The sequence below is a fragment of the Lygodium microphyllum genome, chromosome 12 (assembly GCF_053477565.2).
Source record: "Lygodium microphyllum isolate KBCC chromosome 12, Lygodium_microphyllum_v1.1.10, whole genome shotgun sequence".
NCBI classification, from domain to species: domain Eukaryota; kingdom Viridiplantae; phylum Streptophyta; class Polypodiopsida; order Schizaeales; family Lygodiaceae; genus Lygodium; species Lygodium microphyllum.
In genome coordinates, this window is record NC_141146.1 from 62,198,071 (window position 1) to 62,219,179 (window position 21,109).

Consider the following 21,109-nt stretch of genomic DNA (forward strand, 5'->3'; position numbering starts at 1 on the left):
GACCATGAATTGAGAGAAAAGAGAACCCAAGTCAAGAACAAGTAGGGCCTCAAAAATAGAGCTCAATGAACGGTCAGACGATAGAGGCAAGGTACTAACATCACTAAATGCATTATAGGAGAATACCAAAGATATAGAGATTTTGACTTTTGCTTAACAATACAGATGCATTAATGGTAGTTATAGATGCAATATTAGCAGATGGAGCACATGACATGCAGGACAGAAAAACTTGATGATGCAGAGGAAACTATGGAAGAGCTCGCAGATGATATAGAGATTTAGGATGAAAAAAAGAGCTCGAATATGACATAGAGTTTGTGGATGTGGATGCTACAGAGTTTGATTATACAGATATGAAGATTGAAGATGTAGATGCTACAAAGTTTGAAGGAATGAATGATACTGAGAAAGAGAATGTGGATAATGTTAAGAGTAAATAGATAATAGAAAATACAAGAGAGACATTGATGCAGGTTATAGAGGATACCATCGTTTGGGATGCAAAGAAAGATGACCTAAACAGATTAAGTGGGTTAATGACGTGGATCTTTGGTCTTGGCATATTCCATGTGATATACAAGTTATTTAAAGCTAAAGGGGATGTCTTGCATGTATTTATGCCTTATTGGTCGACTATCTAGTGGATGTTTGACAACCAGGAGGGCGATATGGCTGTTGGAAACTATAGTGGATAGACATAGCTAAACTGAAGATGTGTAAAACCATTTTAATTGGGAGAGGATTAATAGTGACCGATGCATCCAAAATGGGATTTGATACCTTGGAAAGGGTCCTATAAAGTTTGGTTGATACCCATGTTTGTATGTAGGAGATACAAAGTCAGGAAGGTCGATAGCTGGCAGAGACAACATGTTATAATGACAAGTTGCAGGTTGCATAGAAGATTTTAGGGGCTGAAAACTTCAGAATTTGATCCCAGTGTCTTTAGCAAAGTTGTACATCACAAGCAGGGCTACATTTTTACTTTTTAAAGCTTAGTGATTTGAGTTATGGTTCAAAAGATATGAGCAATTTTCTGCAGGGTGGTCCTATAGGATAGTTTTCTAGATAAGATAAGACTGCATCTGATTGATGTAAATTATTGCATGTGACATATGCTTTAACATACAGAGATGTTTGAGAATGGCATGACAGTACCAAGGATAGGAAAGAGGATCAAAATATGCGAGAGAAGAGATGGATCAAAATATGCAAGGGCAAGCCCTCAAACATGGATTTAGCTTTGTGAAAATATGAGCCATGTCCCGCCTCTTTGTTAGTAGCCTAGCATACATCACTGATGAGGAATCCCTCCATAAGGCCTTCCAAGCACACAACAAGATTATCGATTGCCATATCATCATGGATTGTGAGACGAACAAGTCAAAGGGCTTCGACTTTGTCACCTTCCTTGAGGAGGCTCAAGCAGATGTCGCACAGTAGAAAATGAATAATCAGTTCTTGGATGAGTGCATGATTAGGGTGGACCACATGACACCTCATCTGCGCCGTTGCCTCCCTCTCCCCTGTTGCTTGACTTGTCTCCCCAGTATCAAACTTGTTGCAGGTGCCATCGGAGGATCGGGGCTCCATCCCATCTTCAATTGCTTCGATTCCTTAGAATGCAGCCATGGCATATGCTTCTCCCACACCAGGGAGCTATTCTAGCAAGGGTTTCCAGAAGGGAATAGAAGGTGCCCAGGACAAAATAGCTTCTGGCAAAAAAAAAAGGCCACATGGAGGGTTTTTTAAAAATCCCCCACCCCCTTCTAAAATATTGTTCAAAAAACACCAAATTTGTCACCTCTTTCATCCCAACAAACAACTGAGACCAATAGCATGCTCCTCCTCTTCTCGCCTTCGTTGCAATGTGGATCTATTGCCTCTTTCCGCCCAACTAACCAACAGCCTACTCCTCCTCTTCTCATGTTCACTTCAACACTGTTAGTGCTCTCCCACCACCAGCTTTTCCCTTGTAGCATGCAACTCCTAATGTGGCCCTTCGAACAACAAATTCTGCTTTCACTTTCCCCCCGCACTTCAGCAATGATGGAGGGGAGGTCAGCATGGTTGGCAATACGGTATTCATAGCAAAATGGTAGTCCAACAAATATGCAATTCAAAAGGCCTTGTGGTTGCCACCCATTCCAAGCATAACAAATGTAGACTTATGCATAAAATGGCCTACTCTTTGATTAGAGCCTCTGTGAAGCTCTTCATCCATCACATCAAGGAGCTTTCCTGATTGAGATAAGGTCCAAGCCCAAGATATAAGGCTAGCCCTCTCAAACTCCTTCATAGGTGATATTGTCACCTGAATAGGGTGTCTACATGACAAAATAACTAGCACAAGAACTCAAAACTCAAGATGTCACTTTTCTTTGAAAGTGCTCCATTCCCAACATACTCAGGAGCAACATAGCACAGAGTTCCTTGCATGCTAGTTGTGCTGCTTACATCCATGCTAACCAACTCACTAGATTTGCTTAGAACTCCACTCCATTGGCATGTTTCACTCTTGTATGGATAGCACAATCATGCTATGGTGATAGATCATAAGAAGTTTGGGATACAGAATCATGCTTCAATCTTGTGTAGTCAGTGAAGGAAGAACGTAACTCTGAATTTCAGTTTCAGCTTTTCATGGCAGGTCTGCACATGCACAACTCTTTGACAGTTGTAATGACTATGAAAAAAAAAATCACAAACATATTTTTGCAAACATTTCTACCATTTTTGGAAACACAGAATCGGAATAAAATTGGATGCATACGCAGAGCATCAATTAAATGATGAGATGCCCCTTACGAAAGAAATCTTGGCAGTAAGTATTTTAGTATGTATGGTGATGAAAGAAGCCTTTCAAAGTATTGCTTTCAAAATAACAAATGGATGAAAAGACGTGCCATGATGCATACTAAAATTTGAGTAGAACAAACCTGGTACTAACATCCGAGTTCGTATGCAGGAGATACAGAGTGTCTAGCTAGGACTACATGCTACAATGACCAGTTGCAAGTTGCGTAGAAAAATTTAGTGGCTGAAATATTCAGAATTTGGTCCAAGTGTCTTAAGATAAGTTGTAGATCATGAGTGAGGCTACATTTTTACTTTTTAAATCTTGGCGATCTGAGTTATGGTTCAAAAGATACGAGCAGTTTTTTGCAGGGTGGTCTTGTAGGACAGTTTTTCGGACATGATCAGACTGAATCTAATGGATGTAAAGTATTGCATGTGGCATATGCTTTGATAGAGACATTTGAGACTAACATGAGGTCCTATAGCCCCCTCTCCTACCAACCTATCACAAAAGTGGCTCCTGTAGAAGAATCCACAACAAATATGACTAGCTTGATGTAGACAATACAAGTCTCGAGACTGAGAAGGCCATGAATTGAGAGGAGAGAGAAGCCCAAGTCAAGAACATGTAGGGCCTCAAAAACAAAGCTCGATGAACAGTCAAACAATAGAGGCAAGGTACCAACATCACTAATAGGCACTGAAGAAATGCCACTAGCAGTGACGATACCCTCGAATGGACAAAGCACCTGTAGTAAATCACCTCACGGAGTCATATGACTCTTTTTTTAAAACCCTTAATCATTGAGCCATAAACACTACTAATCTAAGTGCCCAACAATAACAAATAAACATATCCACATTAACTACAATGGTTGGATCTAGAAGCTAGGCAAACAACTAGCCAGGATATAGTTAACGTACTCTAGAGAGAAGAATCCAAGTAGAATGCATATTCTAGATCCAAACATTTCAATATTTTGATTTCATCTACTTCAACTCTATCTACCGATCAACCTTGAGAAAAACCCTTCAGAGCAAATTTCTTGTGCTAGGTAAAATAACTGCATTTTGATCTAATAAGAAGTCTACGCCGGCCAAGGCTGACTTGAACATATCATGGAGGAAGTACCAAAAGAGCAAATAAAAAAGCAAAAAGAGCAAAAAGAAGAGTGGAAAGGGCAAAGAGAAAAACATGAAGAGCAAAACAAAGACCAAAAAGAGTAGAACACGACGTAAGCCAAACTCAACACAAGAGGGGGTTGGACATCAAACTTCAATTGCTGGTTTGTTTGTAGCTGGTGAAGTTGTAAAGCTCAAAAAAATTGTCATTAAGTCTAGAATGATAGTGAGTGGGCTGATCTGATCTCCTTCTGTTGATGCTACTCCTAAACCTATAAGGCCAACAACACAAATCCTTTTCTCCAATCAAGCTACTTAAATGCAGCATGTAACATGAACGTTAACTTGCAGCAAGCTCACTACCTGCTTCTCTAATTCCTTAGCATAAGATCAAATTTTCTAGGACAAAACATCATTTGATTATGTTCAATGGTGTAAGGATCTTTTCTTGATGAAGACCCTAAGCGTCTTTGTTGACCATACCTTCAAACTTCAGAGTCTGCAGATAATGAATATCTCTGTGTGTTTTTTATATCTTCTATAATGCAGTAGCAGGCATATGTAAGAATTGAAGGACACATTATACAAAAGCTCGTGGTCACCCCAAGCATCCTATTCAGATATGCAAGATAGGCAGGATTCCTCCTATTCAGAGAAGATGATGCCTATTTTTAGCATGCTTTCAGGATAATTCTTGTAGCAATAAACTAAAAAGGAACAACCTCACTAAAGTGGATATATAAATTACAATTGCTTTGTTGACCGTTCAAATCAGTTTGAATAAACTCTACAATGCCATTTTCACTAGACAATGTGCTTGTAGTTCAAAGAGAGTAACAGGTCGATTAGTAGCTTGTTTCAACATTACAGCATCTTGTGAACAACAACTACCAACACTACGTGTCTTAACCATTGGAATTTAAAAAAAGGCTTAATGAAATCATTCCATCTATATACTATACAACAGCCTGGACCCCACACCAAACTCTTGATCTTCACATAAAATCTACATTAAATGAAATTTAAAAATAGGAACAAGATCTTTTTTAAGTCAAATTTACAAGGGAGTTAATTTTCAAGGCAGAAAGTTGACAAACTGACCTTCTGCAAATTTCAGAATTTAGTTTTATTGGCTTGCAGTAAGTTCCAATAATTCAAAATAACATGATCTTTAATAAATAGGAACCCCTCTACTTTTTTATGCTCAAAGATATGAGAAAGTTGTCTGCAAAAGAAAAAGTGACGGTTAACAAAAAAGACTCCAATGTGCATAAAAAAGTAGAATCATCCATCCAGCTAGCTACTTGATATTGGCTTTTTGACAACAACATCTAGAGGGAATGTCTGGGATACATAGATCATGTATTTTGATTGATATTAATCCGTTGGTGACCAAAGAGTTGAATGCTAATAATTGGTTCTGCAAAATTTTGCAATCACAACAAAGGTAAAAGTTTAACGAAGGGCCTATTCGGTAGTGCTTGAAGCACTTTTGTGTCCAAGTCTCATTGTTTCCACAAGACTTGAAGATGTATTGGCACGATGTCATAATGGAAAGAGTATGGCTAATGGGTTTTTTTCCTCATTTATAACATCATCCCAGCATGCTTGCATGGCTCATGGGTCAACAACTCTATGTGGTAATAAAGTCATTCTCCTCTAATTGTCTTATATTCAACATCATCAAAGCAAGTTTCTATCACTCCACTCTTTGGCAATTCGTATAATGAAGCTAGTGTCAAAAAACCGACCCTCTTTAGACATCCACTCCTATTTTGAGTTTCAGTTGCTTTCAAATTTTTTGGCACATAGCATGTCGTTGAAGGCATCCTAGTATGTTTCAGAAGCATTAACACTGCAACATAATAGAACCTAATACTTTCAAAGCTTTAGTTGTGAAAAACTCTATCGATACAAGATGGAATAAAAAAGCCCAAAGAGAAGGTGCCCCCTGGGACAATAGCTTCATTTCTCAATAATTATGTCATTCATAAACCTGTGAACTAAAAATCCTCCCAAGACATCAAGGCAAGATTTTGTTTATGGATTAGACCTTCACGAATAAATGATATGAACTACAAACACAAGCTATTTGAATGTCCTGATAACTTTTAGCATGTATATCCACATTGAGGTAAAAGAGTATTTCTTTCACTCACTTATATGTGTGCCATTCTTCAACTGCTTCAACTCCAAAAGCTGGATCACTTTGTTCAAAAAGTATAACCACAGTGTTGAAAATTCTGCCATAAAGCATTCTCCATCCAAGTGCTATTTTATTAACTGGCCAATCACAGAACGTGATTAAGACAACATCCCCATAAAACTTTCTCCATCTGAGCAAATTTCCAACTTCAAAGCCTATTGTTGAAGCTTCAACCACACCAAGGTGTGTGGAGGGGAGTGCCAAAGGCACGAACTCCCAATGTATTGACTGATCTATCAGAGCTTTCCCCTTGTCAATTTCAAGAGTGAACATTCTTGGTTGGGTACACCCCACTGAAACAAGATCTTGAAGCCAAGCCACAATATAATCCACATCTCGAGCTATCCAAAAACCTACTTGAGCCATAGAATAGCTTAGATCATCAACTCATTTAAAGAAGTTTGCCTTCTTTGATCTCCAAGAGACTGAAAAGTCAGCCAGCGTGTCAACACTGTCATGTAAATCCTTCTCATCTTCAAAGAAATGTGGCTTCAAGGTATCTTGCTGGTCAATTGATGGTGGATATAGTGTCACATAACCCCCAATCTCCCATAAGAGTATTTGCACCTAATATCCCCTCATTATGTCTGAAACTTGAGGGTTTACTGATACAGGAAGCATGAGTGCCAGAAAGCCTGAGAATGGAACAATGTATCGAGATGATTAATGGGAGCCATTGTACCCTGTGGAAGCGCAACAAGAAGGGTATGTGTATCAAAATTGATATCAAACAACTTAGATTCTGATTTTTGAGCATTATAAAAAACGTCAACGCCAGGAAACCCATTGGCTAATCCTTATTGAGAATAGATTGTTTTCCACTTGGCACATGTCCATAACAAATCTCTGCATTTATGTTGCTTACAGATTCCAGAGGGAAGCCCCTAGGCCACACAAATCTCTAGCCAAAGTGAATGTAAGGGTTGACAAATTTTTTTTATGAAATGACAAATATTGCAATAAATTATTGTTCCTGTTATTAGATAACTCCAAGTCAAAGTGGTTGCTCAGATCCCCCCTATTACAGATGCACTCTCATTTGCATCATAGATCACCTTTGCACCATGCTAGATTGCAAATAAATATCCAACACTCTTCCTCATATAAGAAACATATAGATGTTGGGCAAGGATCCTATAACCAAGAGCTGCTTGCTGCTCAACGGACAAGAAAATGGCTAGTCTCACTTCCCAATAACTTGGTGTTTCTGTATCTCCAATGGCAACAACTTGCCATCCCTGCATTTTCACCATAGCCTGAACTTGCTCTGTGAAAGAGTTAGAGGTTGTTATCATGATCCGTTTTTCTGCCTTGACAACATGGAATTTCCTAGTATCTACCACTTTGTGCACCTTCTTGAAGTCTACTTCAGGGTATGGATTCTTCTCGGCACTCTTTGGGCGTGAGTGGACAGAGAGGAGGGCCAAGGAGTCACCGCGGCTGCAAATGATGATGAGGATGAGGACACTGAGAAGCACGAGACCCAAGATGACAAGCTTGGGTAGGTTGCTTCTGGCTGAGGCGGCCAGGGTCCTTTCGAAGCAGTTGAGATATGAGATAAGCAGCTTTGAAGTCAATCTTCACCACGGAAGCATTCTTGTTGTCCTCATCTTTGCTGTGGGGTGGGTCTGTACCCTACTTGTGGGCAGTGGCTGAATGCCAGGGCTTGGTTCGCTCCTGCTGGATGAGAATTGTGAGGGAGGATTAGATGCAAGGGGAACATTGGTGGCTCATGATGCCCCACACACACACACGCCAACAGAGATGCACATGATCCTATGTAATCTCAAGGTTTATGGCATTTTTGCTTAAATTTTCTCGTGTGCGAGGGAATGGAAATGCAATGAGCTTTGCATTTGAAAAATTGCAATGCCTTTAAGTGCCTTTTTTTTCGGAACAATACGATTTGTATTAATAGAGATTTACATCATCAAGAAATATCCCATGGTTTTACCCCAAAACCATCACCCTAGCTCTTGGAGAGTAGCTTGAATGATATCTCAAATACTAGGAGTAAGGTGTTGTTTGCATAAGGTCTCATATGGTTTGAAACAAGCACCTATGGCAAGATGCACACTCATTTGATTGCTCTTGGTTTTAGTCACTCACACCAAGAGCACGCTCTTTGTCCACATAAATGCAAATGTTCTGTTGATTCTCATTATTTAGGTGGACAATATGCTATTGATTGGGCTCCACGAGATGTGTATTGTGGCCTTGAAGATCAAATCACAACATTCATTTGATGTTACAAATCTTAGCCATTTGCATTACTATCTTGGCATACAGTTCACTGCAGTAGTTGGAGGGGCAGGGTGTGGGGCACTACCTAAGGTTTCCAATAAGGCTAAGGTTTTGATATACACATGATCTAAACAAAAGTTGCACCTATGGGGCTCTAGCTTTCTACATAGGAATCATGTTTCTATGAAATCATGTGTGCTTCAAAATCATAGCTCTTACAATGTTCCAAAGCTTGAGGGTTTTGCCATCCGAGGCACCTTTGTCCTTGAAAACGTGATAGGCACATGCTAGTAGAAACATTAAGACCTGCTTTGGGAGACCCGATTTTTTGGTCTAGTCTACAATGTCTTTGCCATTGGGCATTGCCAAAAAAAGTGTAGGATAGTTTTATGGCTCCCTAAAACAAACAAGGCATAGTACTGAAACTTTCTAAAATCGGCAAGTGCATCTTTCATCAGTAGCTTTATAGCCAATATCTTCCAGATGAACACATTCAGTTTAGTAGAGGGGTAGCTTGCTAGACGTCTAAGAGCCCACTTTTTCTTCTTTAAGAGGTTTGTGGGTATAAGTTCTTCTAGTTGTATTTTGACTTCAAGATGATTACTTTGTCATTCCTCTCAAAATCCACCCTCTTGTTTATCTTAACAACCAGCTTTCCCTTATGATTAAGCAAGTTGTGGAGAGCATCAGCAGAGGCCTACAAAACGTGTGGAGGCCATCAAAACGAGAGCGTCCATTCTCCTCTTCCATCATGATTGTAATCTCTTTTCTATACTCGAACTTAAGAGTATTTGAAAAAAAGAGATGGATGGGGGTATCTCCCTCTATCAACCATCTACCCTTTAATTGGATTTTCAAACCTTAAATCTTATTCATCTCTTGAGTTATAAGAAAATCTTCAGTATGTTCTACTAGGAGCCACATGAGAATAGCATCTTTATGATTAAGAGCAGTATCATACAAAATAAACTCTTTACATCTAGAAACGCCAACCATATGTTTTCTTCTAAATGCAATTTGATCTCTGCCATCTTCCTTTGAAAGTGCAATGTGATAAAAACATGTAGCCTTCCAAGCAGGTTCAACTTGCCTTCAAACCAACCTAAGCCAAAGCTCGTTTGGTTTACTCAATGAATTTATGTTTCTTTAGGAAGGATACCTTGAGTTGAAATGGAGGTGATTTTGAAGACTACATCGATTGGTCAGTGGTCAAAAGCCATGATAGCTAGGATAGTCCTCACCTTGATATGAAGGGTCAGCCACCAGCCCATTGGCTTACATATGCTTGATTTAATCTTGCTACCCTCCATGATGAATCTCTATGGAAACTATGCCATGCAAAGCATTGCAAGAATGATTGATTGATTGCATGCAGTACATCAATAAACCATGTTGCCTACAAAGTGCATCCTAACTTTCCCTTTCTCTCGATAAGAATGTATAAGATGCAACAATCTATCAATGCTCCAACATGTCACATTTTAGGAGAGTAAAGTTGTGCTTCACTCATGGACTTAACTCTTATTGCTTTAAGAGCTTCAAACCACATACATTTGTGACTACCTCTCACACATAACCTCAACTCACGCTCTACTAAAACCAATTACACCTATCTTTGCAGCCCAAGAACTGATAAATGTAAATCAATATTGAGATGTAGTGAGAAAGGATTGACCTCTTTGTTGTAGCCTAGCTTCGAGGCTTATTGTATGTGTTTCGCAAAGGTTGAATATGTCATAATCAGATGCAAAGGTTGAATATGTTGTAATTAGATATATTGGGGCAAACTACCTTGCTGTTACAATTGTATCGACTCCCACAACTGCAAGGATCTTTGAAGTATTGCATTCATAATGACTCCCCCTTTGCCTTCCTAAGATTTTATTGAATGCAAAGGGGAGCTATGGATTGCAAGACCAACTCTCTACTTAGACTTGAAGAAATGTTACTAGCAAGAATGATGATCTAATGGATGATGATGATACCTCAGATCCTTTCTGCCATGCTAGCTCAAGGCAAGATAGACCTGCTAAGACTGTGTTGACCCTCTCTCTATGCCACGCTCGCCATATATTCACACACACTGATGCCAGGAGGCATATTCCACGGTGGATTCCGTGAGGTTTTACGGTGGATTCCGTAAACTTACTTAGATGACCGGGGCTCATACGCAAAGAGGATTCTTTGTGCGAGAAGTTGATGGGGACGCCTATCCTTTTCGGGCGTTTCATTAATTTAGTGTGTACATGGGTGATTCCATAGCGGGTGATTCCGTAAAATGCATATTAAATTAATAAACGTTTATGAGTTTAGAGTGCGCACTCGTAATAAATTAAGGTTAGGATTTATTTCTAACCAGTTGATTTATTTATGTAGCTGAAGACTGCTAGGTATTCACTTTTGTCGGTTTAATTGTGTTATTTTACTAACGATTGTGAATGCTTCAGTTGATGTGTAGAGATAGTTTTTGTGCTAAAAAGTAGAGTACTTTGTTCTTGGGGACCTTTGGGAATTCACTACGTGAGCTACCTGCGTCCGATCTGCGCACCAGTGGTATCAGAGCGGAGCAGAGATCAAGGGCTTCCAATCGCTACCAATCTCGGGTGAAGACGGAGCTCCAGGAACAAACGGCCTCTACAGTCAATCTCGTCGCGAACCGTCGATACAGGCAGACTTCTGGCGATCAAAAACCCCTGTTTCCACTCTCAGATCGCGAAGGACCACTCTCTGTCGGCGGAGGACCACTCAAACACTTCCTTCATGAAGTCGTGGAGTTACAGATAAGATCTTTCCTAATCAAGTTTAGTTTGAGCTTAAAGCTTAGTCTTAAGCTTAAGAAACTTTAAAAAGCTTCAAATCGTCAATCGACTGGCAAGAAGACACCTCCGAAAAATCCGCGTGAAGAAAAACGGCCCCCCCCCCCCTCACGATCAGAAAACGGCGCCTTCTTTTTCTTCTTAAGCTTATTAGCTTAAGCTTAACTAATTAAGCTTAAGCCATACTATACTCTGCAAGTTCTACTGGGCAGACAAGTCTGCAAACTCTCGGTCACGCGCTTCAGAAGTCAAGTTTCGCAAGTCGACACTAATCAAGTCCTGCAAGTTCTGCAAATCGGCTAAGTTCAGCAAGTCAACAACCCTGCAAGTCTGTTAAGTCTGCAACTCTGCAAGTCAGACTAAATCAGAACTGACTAACGCTCGAAACTCCTAGAAGACTTGTTCGTTTGCAAAAACTCAGAACTGGAAAGTTGTTCGCAGCAAGCTGTTTTACCTATCTACAAGTTCGTTGAAGTACTTTCAGCAAACGGAGACAGAAATATTTCAGAATTTCTGAAAATTGAAGAAGAAAATACCCAAAAATATATAGCCTTGTAACCCCAAATTTGAGCTACGCTCATCCCGCTAACTGATTTTGAGTGAGAAAGGTTTGTTGAGTTTTACAGGATGACTACCCCACATATGGATGATCCTATGGCTGAAGACGACCTACCCGAGCCTACCATGGAACAAAAGCTGGATCTTATTATGCTGCAATTGGAAGAAGAGCGAAGAGCTAGGCAAGCCTTGCAAGCGCAATTGACAAAGCTACAAGGAGCGTCCACTGATAAAGAAGAACCGCAAGCTGAAGATTTGATTCGCCGTACCATCGACGCCACTCTTGAAGCACAAACCATTCGCAAGGAATCTAAGATAAGTAAACGAAGTTTCAAGTTTCGCACTTTCAATGGCATAAGAGAAGGAAAGACTGTTTTATCATTCATTAGCCAGTTTGATGACTATTTCCATGAGGAAACTTATCCTGAGAAAGATAAAATCAAGTGTGTTACTAATCATCTGATAGATAGAGCATCACTTTGGTGGACTGTCGTCCGCAAGAGCATAGAATGTCCTGCAACATGGGAAGATTTTAAGAAGAAGTTCATGCAAAATTTTCTACCACCGCAATTTCATGAGAAGGCTATCAAGCAATGGGATTTACTTCAACAACGCGACCGTGAGCCTATACCACAGTATACAGAGCGTTTTTGGAATGCACTCTTACAGCTACGCATGCTTGAAGACGTACCAGAGACGACCCATAAGCGGAAGTACATGTCTGGACTTCTTGGACATTACTACGCTGAGGTGAATATGTTCAAGCCTGTTACCCTTGAAGATGCCATCTCCTTAGCTCACGACACTGAAGATAAGTTACGCGGAAGAGATCGACAACCACAGCCATTCCAAGCAAACGGTAATTATGGATCTAAACAATTCAATTCCAATTTCAGAAGGTTTAATCCAGGTCGTTTCTCATCACCATCTTTCCGCAAGAATTGGCCTAAACCACCTGCATTGCCATCCACTGTCAATCCAAATCCTAAGCCTATCCAACAAGCAAATCCAAATATACCCAGACTCCCAGCCATTGCAAATAATGTGACCAAAGCCAAGCCCATCGTATGCTACAAGTGTCACCAGCCAGGCCATCTCGCAGCAAATTGTCATTCAAAGAAGCCATCAGCACATATCAACTACCTTGGAGCTATGGACGAGGACGAGCATGAGGATATGCCGGATTTCACTGAAGAAGAAGATGATCCTACTACTACTTCCGACACTTTACCAGGTATGCCTACTTTACATTCATTGTTGACTATGAAATGTATGGTGCATGGAAAAGAAAGAATTATATTGCATGATGACGGTAGTACCCATGACTTTATTTCAGCAAAATTGGTAAAGGAATTGAAATTGCATACTGTACCTACGCACTATCGCATAAAAGCTGCATTTTTAGGCACTAGGTACAATGGCACACAAGAAGTTCAAAATTTAGAAATTCAAATTGGTCCATATATTGAAAGAAGAAATTTCTTAGTTGTCCCATTACAGTCTAGCGACATTATTCTAGGAATGCCATGGAGACACCAACATAATCCCAATATAGATTATTCCACACACACAATGAATATTAATTTTCAAGGAAAATCTATTACATTATTTGGTATGCATGCATCTCATATGTTTCCACTGCTTTCGCATACTCAAGCAAAACGTGCACTACGCAAGAACACTAAATCATATCTCATTTGGGTGAATGAATTGCACGCAAAAGAAACTCATATGCACCCTCAGCATAAGGAATTTCTTGCATATTTTAAGGACTGTTTTGCAGAAGACCTACCACCAGGTTTACCTCCATCACGTCCAGAAGACCATAAGATTGACCTAATACCTGGCACACAACCACCTTGCAAAGCCCCATATAGGCACAATCAAATAGAGCAAAAAGAAATCCAGACTCAAGTAGAAGAATTACTAAATAGAGGTTTAATTCGACCTAGCAGTTCTCCATTCGGTGCACCTGTGCTCCTAGTCAAGAAAAAGAATAATACTTATCGGATGTGTATTGACTACCGAGCATTAAACAAGATCACTGTAAAGAATAGGTATCCTATACCTAGAGTTGACGACCTTATGGACAAACTGCAAGGATCTTCTATATTTAGTAAAATTGACCTTAAATCTGGATATCATCAGGTGAGGCTAGATAGATCCGACATATTTAAGACTGCATTCAGGACACAGTTTGGCCATTACGAATTCTTAGTTATGCCATTTGGATTAACTAATGCACCTGCTACTTTCAGTAGAATGATGAACCGTATTTTTCTAAAATATCAATATTGTGTGATTGTTTTCTTTGATGATATTTTAGTATTCAGTCAAAGTGAAAAAGAACATTATGAGCATTTATCATTAGTTTTTCAATTACTGAAAGAAAATCAATTGTTTGCAAATCCTGACAAGAGTGAATTCTTTAAGACAGAAATAGAATATCTAGGTCATATTGTATCAAAAGAAGGAATAAAAGTTGATCCTAAGAAAATTGATGCAATATTGCATTGGCCTATTCCTAAAAATGTACATGAATTACGCTCATTCCTTGGTCTTGCTAGTTTCTATAGGAAGTTTGTACGTAATTTCTCTTTACTTGCTTTACCATTGACCAAACTTCTTAAGAAAGGCATTGTTTATCAATGGACTGAAAACCAGTAGAAATCCTTTGATTTACTTAAACGTGCATTGACCAATGCCCCTGTTCTACAATTGCCTGACTTTAACAGACCATTCTTTTTAGTTGTAACCGATGCTAGCGGATCAGGAATAGGAGCTGTGCTAATGCAAGACAACCATCCAATAGCATATTCTAGTTCTAAGCTGAAACCCTCTGAGCTTAAATATTCCACTTATGACAAGGAACTCTTAGCAGTTGTACAAGCATTAAAACAATGGAAGCATTATTTAATGGGTTCAGAATTCATGATTAAGACCGACCAGCAAAGCATTAGACATCTACTTAGCCAGCCCCAAATTTCTGACCGTCATATCAAATGGGCTTCATTCATTCAAAGTTACCATCCTATCATTCAATACCAACCTGGAAAAGAAAATGTAGTTGCCGATGCATTAAGTAGAAGACCTGCAATTCATAACATTTCTATCATATCTTTTGATTCTTTAATTGCTATGAAAGACACATATCACCAGGATATTACTTTTCATTCTGATTGGCAAAAATTAGTTCAAAATAATTTCATTCCTGTTGATTCATTGTCATATAATGATGGATTTATGTTCTTTGAAAAGAGATTGTATGTTACTATTCCATTCCGATCTTTTGTTTTGAATGAAATTCATTGTCCCCCATATCAAGGTCATAGAGGTATCATTTCTACATTACGCATGTTAACTGAAGATTTTTATTGGCCGCATATGGATGCAGATGTGTCTAATTTTGTTTCTGAATGTTTGATTTGTCAAAGAATAAAAAGACATCATGGTAAACAGTATGGATTATTAATGCCTTTATCTATTCCATCTAAACCTTGGGAACATATATCTATGGATTTCATTACTGGCTTACCAAATACTAAATCTAACCATGACATGATTTGGACAATTGTAGATAGATTTAGTAAGCAAGCATATTTCATTGCATGTAAGAAAACTTTAACAGCATCACAAGCAGCACAGTTATTTTTGAAAACTGTTTTTACTAACCATGGATTGCCGAAAGTGATTATTTCAGATAGAGATTCTAGATTTTGTAATAATTTTTGGATTACACTGTTTGCAAATTTAGGCACAAAGATTGATTTCTCATCTGCATTTCATCCAGAAACAAATGGACAAACAGAAGCCACAAATAGCACTATTTTAGATCTTTTACGTGCATATACTATCTCTAAACCTCAGACATGGGATACTCATTTACATTTATTACAGTTTGCATATAACAATACACCGCACACATCTACAAAGAAAGCACCTTTTGAAGTTATTTATGGATATAGATTATCTACACCTGTTGCATCTTTGTCTAATAGAATACAAAGTGCCGATGATATTGCTGTTATGCATAACACTATTTTTGATGAGGTCAAGGATATGATTGCTAAAGCCCAACAATCATATACCAAACAAGCCAACAAGAAAAGACAAGCCATGAATTTCAAAGTTGATGATTATGTTTGGCTTAGAATAGAAAAGCATAGACTACAAAGTGTAGATAGACATCCAGTTGTCAAATTAGCCCCTAGATTCTACGGACCATTTAGAATCATTCATAAGATTAATGACAATGCATTCAAGTTAGAACTGCCATCACATTGGAAAATTCATAATACATTTCATATTAGTTTATTGAGACCATTTAGAGGACAATATTACCTATCCACCCTGTCTATGAAAACCCACCTTTACTAGAAGAAGAGACTGAAATACTTGAACTAGAAGCCATTATAGACACTGACTACATGACCACTAGAACTGGCCGAAGGTATTCTAGATATCTAGTGAAATTTAAGAACCATCCTGTAGAGGAAGCACAATGGATGCACGCTAGAGACCTAAATGCTTTCCCCACTCTGTTAGCTCCACATTGAGCTAATAGCAATTGAGGTCAATTGCTATCCCACCCCGGGGGTATGATGCCAGGAGGCATATTCCACGGTGGATTCCGTGAGGTTTTACGGTGGATTCCGTAAACTTACTTAGATGACCGGGGCTCATACGCAAAGAGGATTCTTTGTGCGAGAAGTTGATGGGGACGCCTATCCTTTTCGGGCGTTTCATTAATTTAGTGTGTACATGGGTGATTCCATAGCGGGTGATTCCGTAAAATGCATATTAAATTAATAAATGTTTATGAGTTTAGAGTGCGCACTCGTAATAAATTAAGGTTAGGATTTATTTCTAACCAGTTGATTTATTTATGTAGCTGAAGACTGCTAGGTATTCACTTTTGTCGGTTTAATTGTGTTATTTTACTAACGATTGTGAATGCTTCAGTTGATGTGTAGAGATAGCAGCAGTGGCGGAGGAAAGCATTGGAGTCTAGCGGGTTTTCGATCTTTGGACTATATTTTGATAGGCGCCACGCCTATATTTTGTTATGTCTATAGAGACATCGATTATTTATTATTATTTTGTATGCGCTTATGCGCCTGGATATGTTATTTCTATTTGGACATTGAGATTGGGCGTGCCAGACACTATGGGCACCGTCCATTAGCTTTATTTTCTTATTTTTGGTAGAAAGCAAACTCAAAAGCTAAAAGCTTGTCATATTTTTGTAATTGGGCTATTTTTGAGCATAAAGATTGGAAATATACATTAAATACATGCTTTGTGAAGCGCTCACACAAGGCATGGGGGAGATTGAACCCAATTTGTCTCTTGTCTCATGTCGTGCTTGCTTTTACATGGGTTTTTGTGCTAAAAAGTAGAGTACTTTGTTCTTGGGGACCTTTGGGAATTCACTACGTGAGCTACCTGCGTCCGATCTACGCACCACACACACACACACACAGACACACACACACACACACACACACACACTCTCTCTCTCTCTCTCTCTCTCTCCACTTTCACAAAATAATGCGTTTTCACAAAATTGCACACATACACACTCTCCCTCTCTTCCCTTTGCAAAACAATTGATCTCCACAAAATCAAAGTGGGATTTTAATCTAATTCATTCGAAGAGTTCGGAACACATGATAGAGTGAAGATTATTCTCTTTTTTCATTAGGGGTGAGATGAGTGCTTTAAGATAAATTTCAATCAATGAGCCCTATGTCTTGTGTACCATTCATGACACACATGACCAAGCTAGCTAATTTTTTTCATTGCATCCATATTTGGTGGCCTAACATAAGAGTGTCTGATGAATGCTTTTCTTTTCAAATGTTATATTCATCTAAAAATTATGGTTGAGCATGAAGTTAATTTCTCAAGCATACTTTTGATATTCCACATCTGCATAAGATCAAAAGATAAGGCAAGGACCCAAAGACTTGAGGGGGGCTTGAGATGCAGTTGTAGCCCTCCCAAGTCTAGCTATGAGGTCCAGGATATTGGGTCTCAATCTTCAATTTGATCATTGTAGAGATCATGGAGGAGGGTGTATTCTCATAGGTTGAAGCAAGTGGTCTTAGCATGCAGAGGATGATAATGTGATTAGAAGAGAAAGCACCCACCCATTGGTAAAAGTGAGGTCTCTTTCAACAAAACCGCATGGTACAATTTTGTAGGCATAGATTTTTCTTTTGTTTTTTTGTGGAGGGAAGGTATAATGCTATTTGAGGGTTTCCATTGAGGAGTTTACAAAGAGAAAGCATTAGTTTTTTTCTTATAGACCATATGCTTTTGTTTTGAATGAGAAAGGTACAAACTAATACCTAACAGTGGATGTTGAAAGAGGCATAGGCTCCCTATGACGTAGGGAGATCCCAAGCAAATAGGCTAGTGATTTGAAAATAAACCAACACTTTATATACCAAGAGAGAAAGTGATGGTAAAGGAGACATGACTTTTATTTGGGGCTCTCAAATAAACACATCTCAAGCACATCCCCCCCCCCCCCCCCCCCCAAATTCCCCCCCATTGTGCCTCTGAGAATTTTCAAATAAAAACACCCATAATGTGAATTTACATTAAGCACATTTATAAATCCCTTCTGTTTTTAAAAACTATAAGTCAACATAATAAATATACACTTTCTTTTGAACTCACGTGGTATCTTACATGTTCTATAAGGTGGACTCCCCGAGGAAAGGAAACCCTTACTTTTGTAGGAACTTATGAGATGTTCCCAGATAGGCAAGTGATGAGTCCTCAGGAAGGCTTATATATAGGTCCGCATGGACACATGGGATGTCACCTTAAACTATTTAAATGACTCAAGAAACTTAACTAAATTAGATTCTAGAAGCACGGTGATCCTCGATACAAAAACATCCTATTTGGCCATATGTGTAGTGCCCTATTGGAGGATGTTGTTTGATGCTTATCATTGATTTAGGGTATGCCAAATAGTGTATCATATTGCTCAAAATTCCTCGTAACCATCTCCCCTAGACCATATCCTTTGATTGCTTATGTATGAGGGATTTGAATGTGAATTTCTTGTAATTTCTTCACAATCAAATTGGAAAACTTTGAATTGACCTTAGGAGAATTTGGTGGATGGAATAGTTGAACTTACCTCCTTGCTCCTCATTTGAATGATAGAAGACTAATGATACTATTATGATTAATGGAGAAACGATAACCTTACATTGTTGGATGTATGATCAAGTCACTTGAGTTATACCTCCTAATTGTAAGTGGTAGATAGGAGACTTGCTTGGAATGGACATGCTATTCAAGGATACCCCTCCTTTTCTTACAATGTATAGAGACTTAAAAGTAGCATAGAAATCCCCTGTATTTGTAACCGTGACATTTCACAAAGTCCATGAGTGAGAACCTATTAATATCCAATGCCTTTTTTATAATGAAAATTGCAATAATATTTTGTTACAAAGTGTGTAAGAGAGAGGAAGGTGTTAAATCAGTGAGAAATTGAATCCCATATTTTTCTTGTATGTTAGTCAGAATCACCGAAAGTAAGGAGGGTTGATGACACTTACAAGGAACTGTATGAGAAGAAATTCCTTCTAAAGCAAAATCTACCACCTAAGTTTAATGGAGAAGTTTGGATCAAAGTCGTGGATGCTTATTTTTTATTGCAAAATCTTGTAAAAATTACACGACGCAACGAACATTCTGAGAAAGAGATAGAGAGTACACAACAGATAAGAGGAGAATGAAAAAGTTCTTTAGCTCCAAAAAACCGATATAAAGATGGCTCTGTCCACGTTTATGCTTCCACTGTGAAGCTTAGATGGCGATCTAGACAGAAGATATAGGTGAAGAGCTTAAGGCCTAGCTAGAACAACTCTGGTTGGTGGGTGAAAGATAGATGATAGATGGTTGTGAAGGGGTTTAGCTTTTATAGCCCATGAAGGTTGTTAGGTTGTCCTAACCGACCTACCATATGAGCCTCCACTAGTTGGCAAGGGAATATCCCCTTTATGCAATGTGCCTCGAGTTGCTACTAGCTTAAGTACTTCGTCTAACCCAAAGATTAGACCCACAACAATCACCTTTTTACCATCCGATCACTATAGGCCTCATTTGACATACAAGTCAAAACTCAACCAATATCTAGGCTCACATATGGCTTCTCCTCATAATGGGGGCCTTACAGCTTTGAGCACCATGGATCATTGGTGGCACCTTATGAGGGTGGGGCATTGAGCATATCTAACAAATTTATGGTTACTAGATCAATCCACGATTACATGTGGGAGAGAATTAAAGAAGTAATGAAAGGATAGAAACTTAAACAAGTAACATGTAGCTTTAATATCTATGGTTTACTTTTTATGCCTTAGGTTTTTTGTTTTAGGCAACACGTAGGGATTTATCTATCTAGTGGTTACACGCTTTTCTTATGGGACAAGACCTATTTGTTGGTAGCCAAAACCGCTTGTGGATTGGGGGAGTACTAACATATTTTTCAACACAAAAAGGTTCAAAATTTTTACTAAAAAAGGAGGTATTAGAGAAAAAAAATTTCAATGCAAAAAGGTTCAAATGTTTTACTAAAAGAAGGAGGTATTAGTGCAAATGGTTGTGGGCTTTTCTCTAAAAGGACTTTGGTCACTTTGAAGAGGCAACAGATTTAGCATTGCCTATGAATTGAAATCTCCCTCCAAACCTATTACCATCTTGAGTTTGAGAATAGTGGGTTTTGCCTTCGTTGAATCACTTTCCTTTGGTCAAGGGTGTAGTCTACTGGAAGAGCAATGCAACACAATCAAATAGTGAAATAGACAATGCACAAATTGTAAACATGAAATATAGAGACAATTTGTGGCCACATGTGGTTTGTAGAGAAAGAATATATCAATGTATGAACAAAGGCACAAACACATGAATGACAAATGAACTAAAAAATGGAATGCAAATGAAAGAATAAGTTCACTTGAGGTACAAATGGAGTGCGAGACCAAACGGATGTAACAAATGCTCACATAATAGAGAGGTGTCCACTTAGGCCTCTATATGATGGAGTAGGTTGAGGGATGTAAGAGGAGGGGGTGTTGTACTTTGACAGCTCTTTAATGTAAATAAGAAGCCACCACTTGATGCCCAACAAAGGAAGTAGTAATTCACATTTGTGTAGCAAGTGATCATAAAACACAATTGTTCTTAGTTGTTTGATGATGTGGTATACTAGATTTGGGGCAACAATGTCAATACTGCTTTTGGTAGTAGAAAATGTAACAATACAATAGCTCTCGGAACAATAACCAATAGCATGTACACTACTTGTGAACAATGAGGGCACAAAAACACA

At 38.8% G+C, this 21,109-nt stretch overlaps 1 pseudogene; it reads right to left on the reverse strand.

Annotated features, from left to right (window-relative positions):
• Positions 1-5,037: 5,037 nt before the first annotated feature.
• LOC148027829 (putative glycosyltransferase STELLO1 pseudogene) lies at positions 5,038-7,902 on the reverse strand (annotated as a pseudogene).
• Positions 7,903-21,109: the final 13,207 nt, after the last annotated feature.